Below are 12,751 nucleotides of genomic sequence, written 5' to 3'. Positions count from 1 at the left end.
GTATTCATTTGCTGGTATTCATTTGCATCTTTTTAGATTGTGAGCCCTTTTGGGACAGGGAGCCATTTAGTTATTTGATTTTTCTCTGTAAACCACTTTGTGAACTTTTAGTTGAAAAGCGGTATAATAATAATAATAATAATAATAATAATAATAATAATAATAATAATAATAATTATTATTATTATTATTATTATTATTATTATTATTATTATTATTATTATTATTATTAATAGGTGGGTAGACCTGGGCTCCTGGCTGGACTTGGATCCCAGTTCTACCGACTGGGTAGACCTGAACTCCCAGTTGAACTTCTGGCCTCCATGGCCAAAGTTCACTGGGTGGGTAGACCTGCACTCCCACCTAGACTAGAAGCCAAAATCTACCTGGCAGGTAGACCTGGGTTCTTGGTTGAACTGGCCTCCATGGCTGGTTTGTTGGGCAGGTAGATCTGGGCTGCTGCCCAAACTTGGAGCCCATAACTACCTGCCTGGTAGACCTGGGCTCCCATTCTGTCTCTTCCAGGCAGGTAGACCTGGGCTCCTGGCCATGCTTGGGTTGTTTTCCATCCCAGTAGGCACCCTTCCTCTCTGGCATCAGTCTGGGGGGGGCATGCACCCATGCTCCCCCATCCACCCCTGCCCAGCAATAGGCCTCAGTCACATCTAAGGACACATGAAACACCAGATAAAGGCAATCTGTCAGCTGCTGGAGGTAGTGACACAAAACAAGCTGAAACTCAGCAAGCCCAAGCAGTCTGAGCCCTCAGGAAACCTTCCCTTCCTCCCCCAATAATCAATGACAAAAGAGTCGCCTCAGTGGGGTTTTCATTACACACCAAGACAGCTCCGGCATATTCCGTTTATCCAGTCAATCATCTCCGCCGGCACGAAAGAAACTTTAGAAAATTAAGAGCAACTGAAACTCTATCACTTTGCAGAAGGCTCAGGTTGTGGTGGGAAGTTGTATATGCTATTCTTACTGATCTCCCCCCACCACCACCCAAAAAAGTTGATGACAGCAATCTTGAAGCATATTAAGGGCCAAATCACATTTAATTTGGGACATGGCTAAACAATGTGTTGACATTATCAATTCTAACAACTCCACATGTCAAAAAGCATTTTGTAGATCTAGATTTCGCAGCAGCGGCTTAAGAACAAGTGGCGTGTGCATCACGCAATGGGGCCTGGCTGGGAGGAATTGTTCTAAATGGGAGAGTTGGTGCAGGATAGTGGCTATGAGACGACACTCAGGACCCCCCTGGTTTGAGGGGGTTTGAGAAGGGGTTCCAGAGGTTTTACGCCTCTGGTTTGAGAAAGAGAAATTTCTATTCCTCTGCTGTGAATTTTCACACACAGAATCTTAGGCATGTCTACTCAGAAATACAGTGGGTCCTTAGCATCCACTAGGGCAGGGGTCTCCAAACCCCGGCCTGGGGGCCAGATGCCACCTGCAGCAAGCCTCTTTCCGGCCCACGGCCAACCTCTTGTCCCTTGAAAGCCTCTGGCCCACTCAACTGAACATGACCAGAACTGTGCTCTGATTGTGTCTGGAGGGTGTTCTGAGGGCCAGAGAGGTTGAATGAATGAGCCCATTCTTTCATTTATTCACTCATCTATGTTCCATCTCTAATTTACTTATTTAAATTTTATATTTAAATTTTTTTCCGGCCCTCCGCACCATGCCAGATATTTGATGTGGCCCTCTGGCCAAATAGTTTGGAGACCCCTGCACTAGAGTTTGGCTCCTGCAGATGCCAAAATCCACAGACAGTTGAGCCCATTAAAAAATAGCATTCCCTATCAGTGGGTCGCGGCACAATGTGCAGAACTTGGTGGACCGTGCCAGCTGAAGTGTTGTAGGGCAGTATCAGGCACTCTTGGAAACCACTTCTGGGTCGTGCCTGGGCCCGTGACCTGCTCCATTGGCAATGAACAGTTTGGGAAATGCTTGCTGGAGCGGGTTGCAGGCCTTGAGGTGACCCAGAAGTGAGTGCCCTTTACTCCCATTGGAGCTGAAGCACCTGCGGTGGTTCAAATCTGCAAATGCTGAGCCCATGGATGAGAGCCCCCTATAACGCCCACTATGGGGCATTCTCCCAGCAAAGAACGCATAGGACTGCAGCATAAGGCAAGCTGCTCCCCCACTGAAATACGGAGAGGATAATAATTATAGCACAAGCTATGGACTGCTGAAACAGAGACGCCTGCGTTGGCTTGGTCATGTCATGAGAAAGGATGATGGCCGGATTCCAAAGGATCTCCTCTATGGAGAACTCGTGCAGGGAAAGCGCCCTACAGGAAGACCACAGCTGCGATTCAAGGACATCTGCAAGAGGGATCTGAAGGCCTTAGGAGTGGACCTCAACAAGTGGGAAACCCTGGCCTCTGAGCGGCCCGCTTGGAGGCAGGCTGTGCAGCATGGCCTTTCCCAGTTTGAAGAGACACTTGGCCAACAGTCTGAGGCTAAGAGGCAAAGAAGGAAGGCCCATAGCCAGGGAGACAGACCAGGGACAGACTGCACTTGCTGCTGGTGTGGAAGGGATTGTTATTCCCAAATCGGCCTTTTCAGCCACACTAGACGCTGTTCCAGAACCACCTTTCAGAGCGCGATACCAGAGTCTTTCGAGACTGAAGGTTGCCAACACACTAAGCTATAGACATATTTCCTTAGAACTAAGGACCATTTTTTCAGTGAAGCTTAGTCTCAGGTCAGCACCACAGGATTGCTGCCTTACTTACCTTATGGCAGTGGTTCTCAAACTGGGGTGTTGTGATGCCCCAGCCAGAGAATGAGTGGGGAGGGGGGAGGCAGTGATGTGATCACCAGGATTGCGTTGCTTTGGAGGGGTGCAGGAACCTGGCTGGACTTACCACAGCCTGCTGCAGCCTCCCAGGGTGTGCGCAACCCTACGCCAGCCTCCATAGGGCCTCCCAAAGCGCGCCGACACTAAAAATAATGATTGCGACCCACTTCCAATCGTTATTTTGAGTGTGTCTGCATGTTGGGGAGCCCTGTAGAGGCTGGTGCAGGGCTCCCTGCACCCCAGGAGGCTGCAGCAGGCTGTGATAACTCCAGCCAAGCCCATACGCCCCTCCAAAGTGATGCGATCCTGGCAATCGCGTCTCTGCCTCCCCCCCCCCCCGCAAAGACTTACAGCGGGGCTCAAATTCCCTGTGAGAACCGCTGCCTTATGGGATTGTTGTAAGGGTAACATCAATACAACAATGTGTGAGGGTCACACAAAGGAAGCATAGTTTGAAAGTTCAGCATGATTATTAAACAAGTAAATGAACTATAGCAGGGTGTCCAAAGTTTTAGGCAGGAGGGCCACATCATCACTCTGACACTTTGTTGGGGGCAGGGGAAAAAAAAAGAATTAATTTGCATTTTAAACTTGAATAAATTTGCATAAGTTTGTATAAATTAATATATTAAAGATGAGCTTATATGAATGAATGAAGGTCTTGCAATAGCTCAAGGCCTATAAAAGGCCTGGCACAAAGCAAGGCTGGCCTTTCCTTTGCTGCTTCTGCTGCATCACAGACATGAAACAGCAAGCAGTGGAGGGATCCCTCATCCCACAGCTCACGCAAGAGGTCAAACAGTCACCCTCACGCTGAGAACAGTTGCGTCCGGCCAGTGCGTGCTCCAGCAAATCTCCAGAGGGCCAGAGGCTCATTGGAGACTGGGAGCTCTCTGAGGGCTGCATTGAGAAGCCTCGAGGGCCGCATGTGGCCCCAGGGCCGGGGTTTGGGCACTCCTGAACTATAGGTGCATAGGAATGAATTAGTCAGAATTTGCCTCTCTAAATTCATCTGCATCAATATCCGTCCTAATGTCACATCATAGGAATAGGTTCTAATAGACATATTGCCAAATTTTGAGCAGCAGGCATTCAAGGTCATCAGAATCCTTTATAAGACTGGATGTAAGCAAAGAAAAAGAAAGGGGAAACTGGGTCAAGTGAAATGACCCTCAAAGAAAGGCTTGTCAAAATATTGGGGCAGTAGAACTTCGTATTGAGCCAGAATTAGACTTCATTTTGCTGTTCAGAATAAACACTAAAATGACTGTTATTTTTCTTACTATTACTACCCCTTGCCTTAAAAAAGTGTACATTAAAAGGGCCAGGCTGGCCTCAGTTGCTATGTAGGCCACAAGGCTCTCTCAGGCAGTTACACAAGGGAGAAAGTCAGCCGGGTGAAAGTAATAGGTTCTATCAGTAATAGGTTCTATAACCCCCAAATTTAGATTCACCCCTTTAGGGGTTGATTAGGGTGAAATTCTGAATTATGTTTTTAAGTACTTGTATGGATAAACTTTGTAAGCAAAGACCAAGTGGATATCTAATTGGGCCTTAAAGATATTGAGGAAGCTGTGAAAATACATTTTACCCCCTTCTCTCCCCCTTAGGGGCCTAATTTCTAAAAACCCCTTCTTAGTAGGTCCTTACATCATTGAATACTCCCCAAATTTCATGTTTAAGTCCAGGGGTTTGGGCTGGGCGTTGATGAGTCAGTCAGGACATTCATTGTTTTATTTATTTATTTCATTGTTTTATTCATTGTTAATTCATTCATTTATTCATTGTTTTATTTATTTATTTATTCATTCATTCATTCATTCATTGTTTTATTTATTTATTGTTTTATTTATATAGATTGGAATTAATCTTAGGCTGCAATTCTATACACACTTCCCTAGGAGTAAAACCCACTCAACGCAACAGAACTTACTTCTGAGTAAACATGTATAGGATTGTGATGTTAGAGTACTATGGTAGTGTACTATTCCTAGTATCCTAGATAGTGGCATTGCTATGGCGCTGCGGGCCTCACTGGGTGACGTGCACAGGAGGGACATCACTACTGGCTCCAATTTTTTTAAATCTTGGTACTTTTGAATAATACCATCATGTTATATGTCAATCAATGTGTACTTTCATGCAGAATGCAATGAAACAAACAGCACTGAAATATCTGTTCTATCAAAGGTTATAGCCAAAAATCCAGTGGGGTGAGGCAATGGTGCATCACCTTGCCCACTGCCCAGGGAGTTGCCCCTCCGACTGCAGGGGAGGAAGTCAATCATGGGGGAGATGTGCTAGCCTTCCACACTAGGTGATGCAAACCCCAGTGACACCACTGATCCGAGAATGGTCCATAGTGTGCTATCTTCTTGAAACAGAGAAGATAATAATAAGTGGTTATTTAGAAAGTTAACTGTCCAAACCTGAGGATTCGCAGGGGCAAATCATTCTCCTCCCAAAGGAAAACTAATAGAACAATTCTATGCATGTCTACTTGGAAGTAATTCCACTGAGTTCAATGGGGCTGACTCCCAGGAAAGCACGCATAGGATTGCAGCCTAAATGTTGTTGTAGCTTCTTGGAAACATCTATATTACCATCGAAGAGGAGAATGTGTATTAATCGTTTTGGTTACAGCATCGGCAACAGTCTAGCCATTAGTTTTATGACATTGCTCAAGGAAAGAAACATCATCTATTATTCCGCCCAAAATTCAAAGGTCAAGTGTTATTAATAAGCCCAGCCACACAATTCACTGGAGCTAAATAGGGAATCTTAAATAGCTCCTTGATTGAGAATGGATGCCTCATTAATCTTAAAACATAGGGACTTGAGAACATCACTAAAGTCAAACAGAATTATGACTGACAATATGAGTGCCCTGCAAAGGGATGGGTTCACCTTAGAGCCTTTTCCGAAGTAGCCAAGTGCCAACGCCCTAAAACCCCAGCGAGATGGGCAGAAAATGGGTCATGTTTCACAGACTACAAAGATGTGGTAAGTTTTTCAAGAGTTGGGCAGTGTAAGTTGGACTTACACTGGTTTAATAGCTACCTCTTTCCTCCTTTAGACCAGTCCTTTAGACCAGGGTTGCCCAAACCCTGGCCCGGGGGCCACCTGTGGCCCTCGGGGACTCACAATGTGGCCGTCAGGGAGCCCCCAGTCTCCAATGAGCTTCTGCCCTCCCGAGGCTTGCTGGAGCTCATGCTGGCCCTACACAACTGCTCTTAGCATGAAGGTGACTGTTTGATCTCTTGCGTGAGCTGTGGGATGAGGGCTCCCTCCACTGCTTGCTATTTCACATCTGTAATCTAGCAGCGGCAGTGAAGGAAAGGCTGCCCTTGCTTTGTAAGGTCTTTTATAGGCTTTGAGGCTATTGCAAGGCCTTCATTCATTCATATAAGTTCATTCTCTAATATATTCATTTATGTAAATTTATTCAAATTTGAAATGTAAATTAATTCTTTTTCCCCCCCCTGCCCCCAGTGTCAGAGAGATGATGTGGCCCTCTTGCCAAAAAGTTTGGACACCCCTGCTTTAGACCAATGGTTCTCACACATTTAGCACCGGGACTCACCTTTAGAATGAGAATCTGTCAGGACTCACCAGAAGTGATGTCACGACTGGAAGTGACATCACCAAGCAGGAACATTTGTAGCAATCTAGGCTGCAATCCTACCCACACTTACCCAGGAGTAAGTCCCATTTACCATCATTGTTAAAAGAATATACATAGTCACTTGTTCAAAGTACAGGTCTGTCACATTTCCCCAAATGCAGTCACATACCATGGGAGCATCAAGTCCAATCTATTAAAAATAAAATAGTGAAATGAATGGGGACCCACCTGAAATTGGCTTGCGACCCACCTATTTTAAGAAACACTGCTTTAGACTCTCGGGATCAGGATCTCCAACAGAGAACTCTCACCAAACTCATCAAACCTTCATCCTCAGGATTCTTTGGGGCAAATAATGACACTTAAAGTATTGTAAAACCAAAACCTATCTAAAGATGTCCTGAGCTTCTGAGTGGGTGTGCTTGAAACCAGTGTGAGCACCAGCTTTTTGGGGGAGGGAGGAGTTTATGGAGGAAACAACACTGATGGTTCAATCCTAGTGGTGCAGTGAATGCTGCACTGACATGCGCTGTTGCAAACATGCCATAAAGCACATTGCAACAAGTGTGGACGATGGGGGGGGGGCGCGACACAGGCAGAAAGACAGGTCCCATCAGTGCCAGTGCAAGAAGGAACTAAGGGCCCAATCCTATCCACCTTTCCAGCTCTAGTGCAGCTGTGCCAATGGGGTGTGTGCTGCATCCAGAGGTGGTGGGGCAGTCAGAGAGGCCTCCTCAAGGTCAGGGAATGTTTGTTCCCTTACTTCAAGGTTGCATTGCAGATGCATCTGGGCTGGAAAGTTGGATAGGATTGGGCCCTGAGGCAGGTCAGAGTTGCTCTGAGCAGTGCAGGGGTGGGGGAAGGGAGGGAAGTGGGTGTAACAGGGTGGGGAGGATTGGATCCCATGAAGGGTGTGGAATCCGTGGCAGCTATGCACTCCATGACCTAGCCCCCAAGGCTTAGAATCCTGACATGACTCCACTCGGACTTGTGGCAGTGAATTAGCAGGTGCGGGTGTAAGTAGACCCACTGCCCATTGCCTTTCGCTGGAGCAAGGAGAGGAGACCTTGATGAGAACTCCAGCCATCTGAATCCTAGCATAGGATGCAGCGTGCCTGCATTGGCCCTGCTGCTTTGTCGCTGGTTCGGATTCGGGTATCCATGTCCTTTTCCAAGCAAGAAAAGGGTTATGTCAGAATGGGTTATGTTTTAGAAATGGGTTATGTCAGAATGCCAGATGCAAGGGAAGGCACCAGAATGAGGTCTCTTGTTATCTGGTGTGCTCCCTGGGGCATTTGGTGGGCCGCTGTGAGATACAGGAAGCTGGACTAGATGGGCCTGTGGCCTGACCCAGTGGGGCTGTTCTTATGTTCTTAACTACAATTTCCTTCCCCTGGGGGCTGGGGATAAGAATAGGCCCTTAGTTTGGCTGTACTTGTCATAAGAGGCAACTAAAAAGCCATCGGGTAGATGGGACTCGTCAGCCTGGGAAGGCAGCTCATCTGAGAGAAGGAAAACTCTGATCCCAAACCTCCACTGCCTTGTGGCTACATCCAGTTACGGAAAAGGCTTCAGGAGTCAACCTCAAGGCAAAATCCGGAGCCGGAGTCCCTGAGGCAGTTCATGGCTGACTCCTGGCAACTCCTGCGACGCCGCTGAAACCAACCATATTGGCCTCTGCCTTTTCATTGGACCATTTCAGCGACATGGAGAGGGGGGATTTGCTGCATGGGTAACAGCCTATCCTCCATACCTACTTTACCCAGGCTTCGCGCACTGGAGACGACACTCTGTTCCAGAACCACCATTCAGAACGTGACACCATGGTCTTCCGAGACTGAAGGATGCCAACAACACAACTACAATTCCCAGGAGGTCTTGCAGGTCTTATTGTTGTCTGGTGTGCTCCCTGGGGCATTTGGTGGGCCGCTGTGAGATACAGGAAGCTGGACTAGATGGGCCTATGGCCTGATCCAGTGGGGCTGTTCTTATGTTCTTATGTAAGAGGAAGGTCCCATGTCTTGCCCAGAGGCCTTCTTGCTCAGAAAGATGATCACAGCATCACTTTTCTCATTGGGCGTGCTGGGACATTTTGCCTGAATCCCTGAAGGGAAACCACACTTCAGTTGTTTGTTGGTACCCTGAGGAAGATCTATGTATGCCAAGGAGTGAGTGGTCTGCACAGTTTCTCCCTGATGGTCCATCTGGCCAGTCTAGAGCAGTGATTTTCAGCCTTTTTCATCTCATGCTACACTGACAAGGCATGAAAATTGTCAAGGCACACCATCAGGTTTTTGACAATTGACAAGGCACACCATGCTGCCAATGGGGGGCTCACATCTGCCAATGGCCCTACTAATAAATGACCTTCCCCCAAATTCCTGTGGCACACCTGTGAAACACTCACGGCACACCAGTGTGCCATGGCACAGTGGTCGAAAGTGGCTGGTCTAGGGTATGGCAAAACCAGCAATAACTTAAAACACTTAAACTATCCCAAACTCCAGAAGCAGCAGGATAGCAGCAGGCAAAAAACAATTTAAAGGGCAACAGAACCTGATTATGCCTCCAGAAATAAAACTACAGCAATACCATGACTTTCATCCACTTGACTTTCATTGCTTTGCTCTTTCAACCATTCTCAATTATTACCACATTTAAAATTGAATCCACGTGCTTTCCTCTTTTGTCCGACTTCATCCAACTTTCTATATTTGTTGATGTTCTTATGCTTGCTTTTCTTTTATTTAGGTTTCACGTGCATTCACAAGTGTTATATAGAATAGGTCCTCCCTATCCATGGGGGTTTTGTTCCAGACGTCCTCGCCACCATGGAGAAGGAATTCTGTGGATGCTGGGGTCTACTCCCAAAGCTCACACAATCACTTATCTGAAGCTGTAGAGGCCTCTCCTGGGCTTCACCGAGTCAGCAACCCACTTGGCCTCCAAGGGCCTCAAAATGGCCCACAGAAGCCTCCAGAAGTTCCTTCCTGACTCTGGAAGCAAACCCACAGTTGCCTCCAAAAACAGGAACTAGCTTTGGGTGGCTTCTGCGGGCCATTCTGAGACCCACAATGGCCAATGGTAGTGGGTTGCCAGCCTAGTGCAACTCAGGAGAGGCCTTTGGAGGCTCCAGGTAAGCAACTGTGGAGAGCCTCTGAAGGCACCCACTGTGAGCCAATTGTGGGCCCAATCCTATCCAACATTCTAGTGCCAGCACAGCTGTGCCAATGGAGCAATCACTGCATCCTCTGGTGGAGGGACAGTCACAGCAACCTCCTCAAGGTAAGGGGACATTTGTTCCCTCACCTTAGGGCTGCATTGCAGCAGCACCAGTGCTGGAAAGTTGGATAGGATTGGGCCCTGTATTTGCAGATGGTTAGATCCATGGATCTGGGACCTGAGGACACAGGTTCCATTGTAGTTAGTTGTTCTCTTTTTTTTTTTTTGTCAGCCAAAAGAAATTTGCAAGCTAATAGACCAAGCCTGTGCATATCTACTCAGAAGTAAGTCCCATTAGAGTCAATGGGGCTTACTCGCAGGGAAGTGTGGATAGGATTGGGCTGTAAATAAGTCTCTGCTTTGACATTCATCCATTTTTGACTTTCATCCTTGCTCTGGACCCTAACCTGATGAAAGTGTTGCTGTAGTTGCAGTGAAGGGGAAACTACGGCACAACTACAAAATGTGACAACTACAAAAGGTCCTCTCTCCTCTGCCCATCCATCAAACCTCTAACAGGGGAACTACTGGCCCTAAACAGGATGAAAAAGACCTTCCCCCCCTTCTCCAACAATACTGGCAATTAACATTCAGTTCCAGATATGTGTTATGAGAGTGACAGCGTGTGGCACGAGAATCCAAGGTGGATTTTGTTGCAATCCTATTTTAGTTCTTCATACCACACAAAAGACATTTGGCAAAACAACAGATTGCGCCTTTGCAGCAATTTTTTTTACAGCAGTAAATGGAAATTGTTCATTAACCATTCTATCGTAGAGAGGCAGCTTCAACCCTCGCGTCCACCTGGAGCTACTTGGATGAACATAGTCAAGGAAGGATGGTCTCAAAGGGTAGGTTTCATTCTTTATCCATGTTCCATGTTTTATTTTCATTTGGTTTATAAATAAGAGGAAAGGTGAGCACAGAGCTCTTAAATGTCCTTGAGCTGAGATTGATGGCCTAATTTGGGACTTCTGTTTCCTTAGAACTGAGCCCAAAAAAGTTGACTGGCAAGAAATGTTGGCTAAGGGGACCTAACCCCATGGGCCAAGGTGCTGGCACTCCACTGACCCGGGCTGTCACAAAAAGTGCCGTAAGGCGCTGAGTTCAGTGACCAGATCCTAACAAGCGCAGTTCATGTTTTCATTTCCATAGCTCTGATCAATCGCAATGAATGATTAGGGATGTCACTGAAAGCCCAAACCTATGCAAGTCTACTCCGAGGTAACCCATTACAGTCAATGGGGCGTACTCCTAGGAAAGAGTGGATAGGATTGCTAGCCCTAATTAAATAAATGTTTATCAATTTAATCTGCATATATTTGCATACAGCCTGTTGAAGAAACAGCAACAGCAACTGTTACCCTGCACATGCCTGATCTTGTCTGATCTGGGAAGCTAAGCAGGGTCAGGCCTGGTTAGTACTTGGATGGGAGACTGCCTGGGAATACCGGGTGCTGTAGGCTTATACCATAGTCTTTCGAGACTGAAGGTTGCCAACCTCTTTTTTTGTTGAAGAAAACAAACTTGCAAGCTTATGTCACAGCAAGTGTCATTTTAGAAGAGGCATTCCTTTGTGTGTGAGAGAAGAGGGGATGCCTCTTCTAATGGGGTCACCTGGAATTAACTTAAGAAGAGCCCTGCTGGATAACATCAAAGGTCCATCTGGTCCAATGCCCTGTTTCCACAATGGCCAAGCCCATAGCTGGGCAAGCACAGTGGTTCTCTCTGACCATTCAGAACCTGCTGCTTCAAAAACTGGAGGTTCCATGTTTGAAGTGCCATTGCTAGATTTGTCCAATCCTGTTCTAAAGGCATCTCAACAAGCAGCCATTGGTTATAAGTACGTACTTACATTAAAAATAATTATTTTAAAAACTGTGTGGCAAAATGGCTACCACGGCATCCTAAGCTTGCCAGGCAGCCACCGGCATCTCTTTGGGAGAAGGAGACAAGGATATGGGTGCAGTTCCCACAACTGGGCTACTCAAGCATGTGCCAGCTACTTTGCCGGCTACTTTGCCGGCACGGAGTTGAGAGTCCTCATGTTGGACCAGAAAGCTGACACAGGGTTCAGGATTATGGAGGAGCAGAGCTCCACTGATTCACCCTGTTTCCTCCCCCAGCTCCACCCTTCCCCTGCCCTCCTCCATCCTGGAACACCTTCCCCCCCCACCAACCCAACTGACCTCTCCACCGCCCAATCATTGAAAATAGATTGATGTTCAGCCTGCCTATGTAAACTGCCTTGAGTCTATTGACAAAGGCAGCATAAAAACATCATAATGAAATAAAAAAATATTCAGGATAATATCAAGCAAGATGATCAAATGGCATAGCATAGCAGCTAAGAAAAGCTAGCGGTTGGTTCTGTGGATATTCTATCCTCCTTTTTTCAAAACCGTTGAGAATTTGGCACCTCTTCAATGTGGTGCTTAATATCCCTAGCTATTCTAAAAATAAAATAAAAACAGCTTTTAGTTGAGCAGCTATTTATCTGAATCACTGTGCTTTCTCAGTAGGCAATTGGTTCCCCACGCGCGCCCCCCCCTCCCCAAGTCCCCTAGAAGATCACAGACTGTTGTACTTTGCAAAAGAGAACAAGGGGTCTTTGAAAGCTTCTCGGCAACTTCTGATGCTAAAAGGTGAGACCAGTTATTACCTGGTCACCATAGAAACAAGAACGTTGAATCCTCTCCAATGACATTGTCACAGAGATGTTTTATTGTATAGTCATTGGGAGTATTATTTAAACAGAAGGAGAAGGATACGGTAACAGCACTGGAGTCACTCAGAGGAGAGATAAAAATTTAACTGGTACTGTGTTTTATACAGAAAAAAAATAAAAAAGCAAAACACACAGAGCTTTGTTATAAGCTGTTATATATACTTATTTAGATTAATTGCTCACCTTATCCCTGAGGCTCAAGTTGGGAAATAGAATAGCCAAATATTTCACCAAATGGAATATTTCAACAGATTCACTGAAGTCCTCTTACTCAAATTGACTTGGAGTCCCAATCAGGGGCGGATCCAAGGGGGGACCACAGGTGTGTGGCGCCCCAAATTGTGGAGCCAGTGGGGAAGGGATGGGA

Source organism: Tiliqua scincoides, chromosome 13, assembly GCF_035046505.1.
Source record: "Tiliqua scincoides isolate rTilSci1 chromosome 13, rTilSci1.hap2, whole genome shotgun sequence".
Taxonomy (NCBI): domain Eukaryota; kingdom Metazoa; phylum Chordata; class Lepidosauria; order Squamata; family Scincidae; genus Tiliqua; species Tiliqua scincoides.
This window is presented reverse-complemented; position numbering follows the sequence as displayed.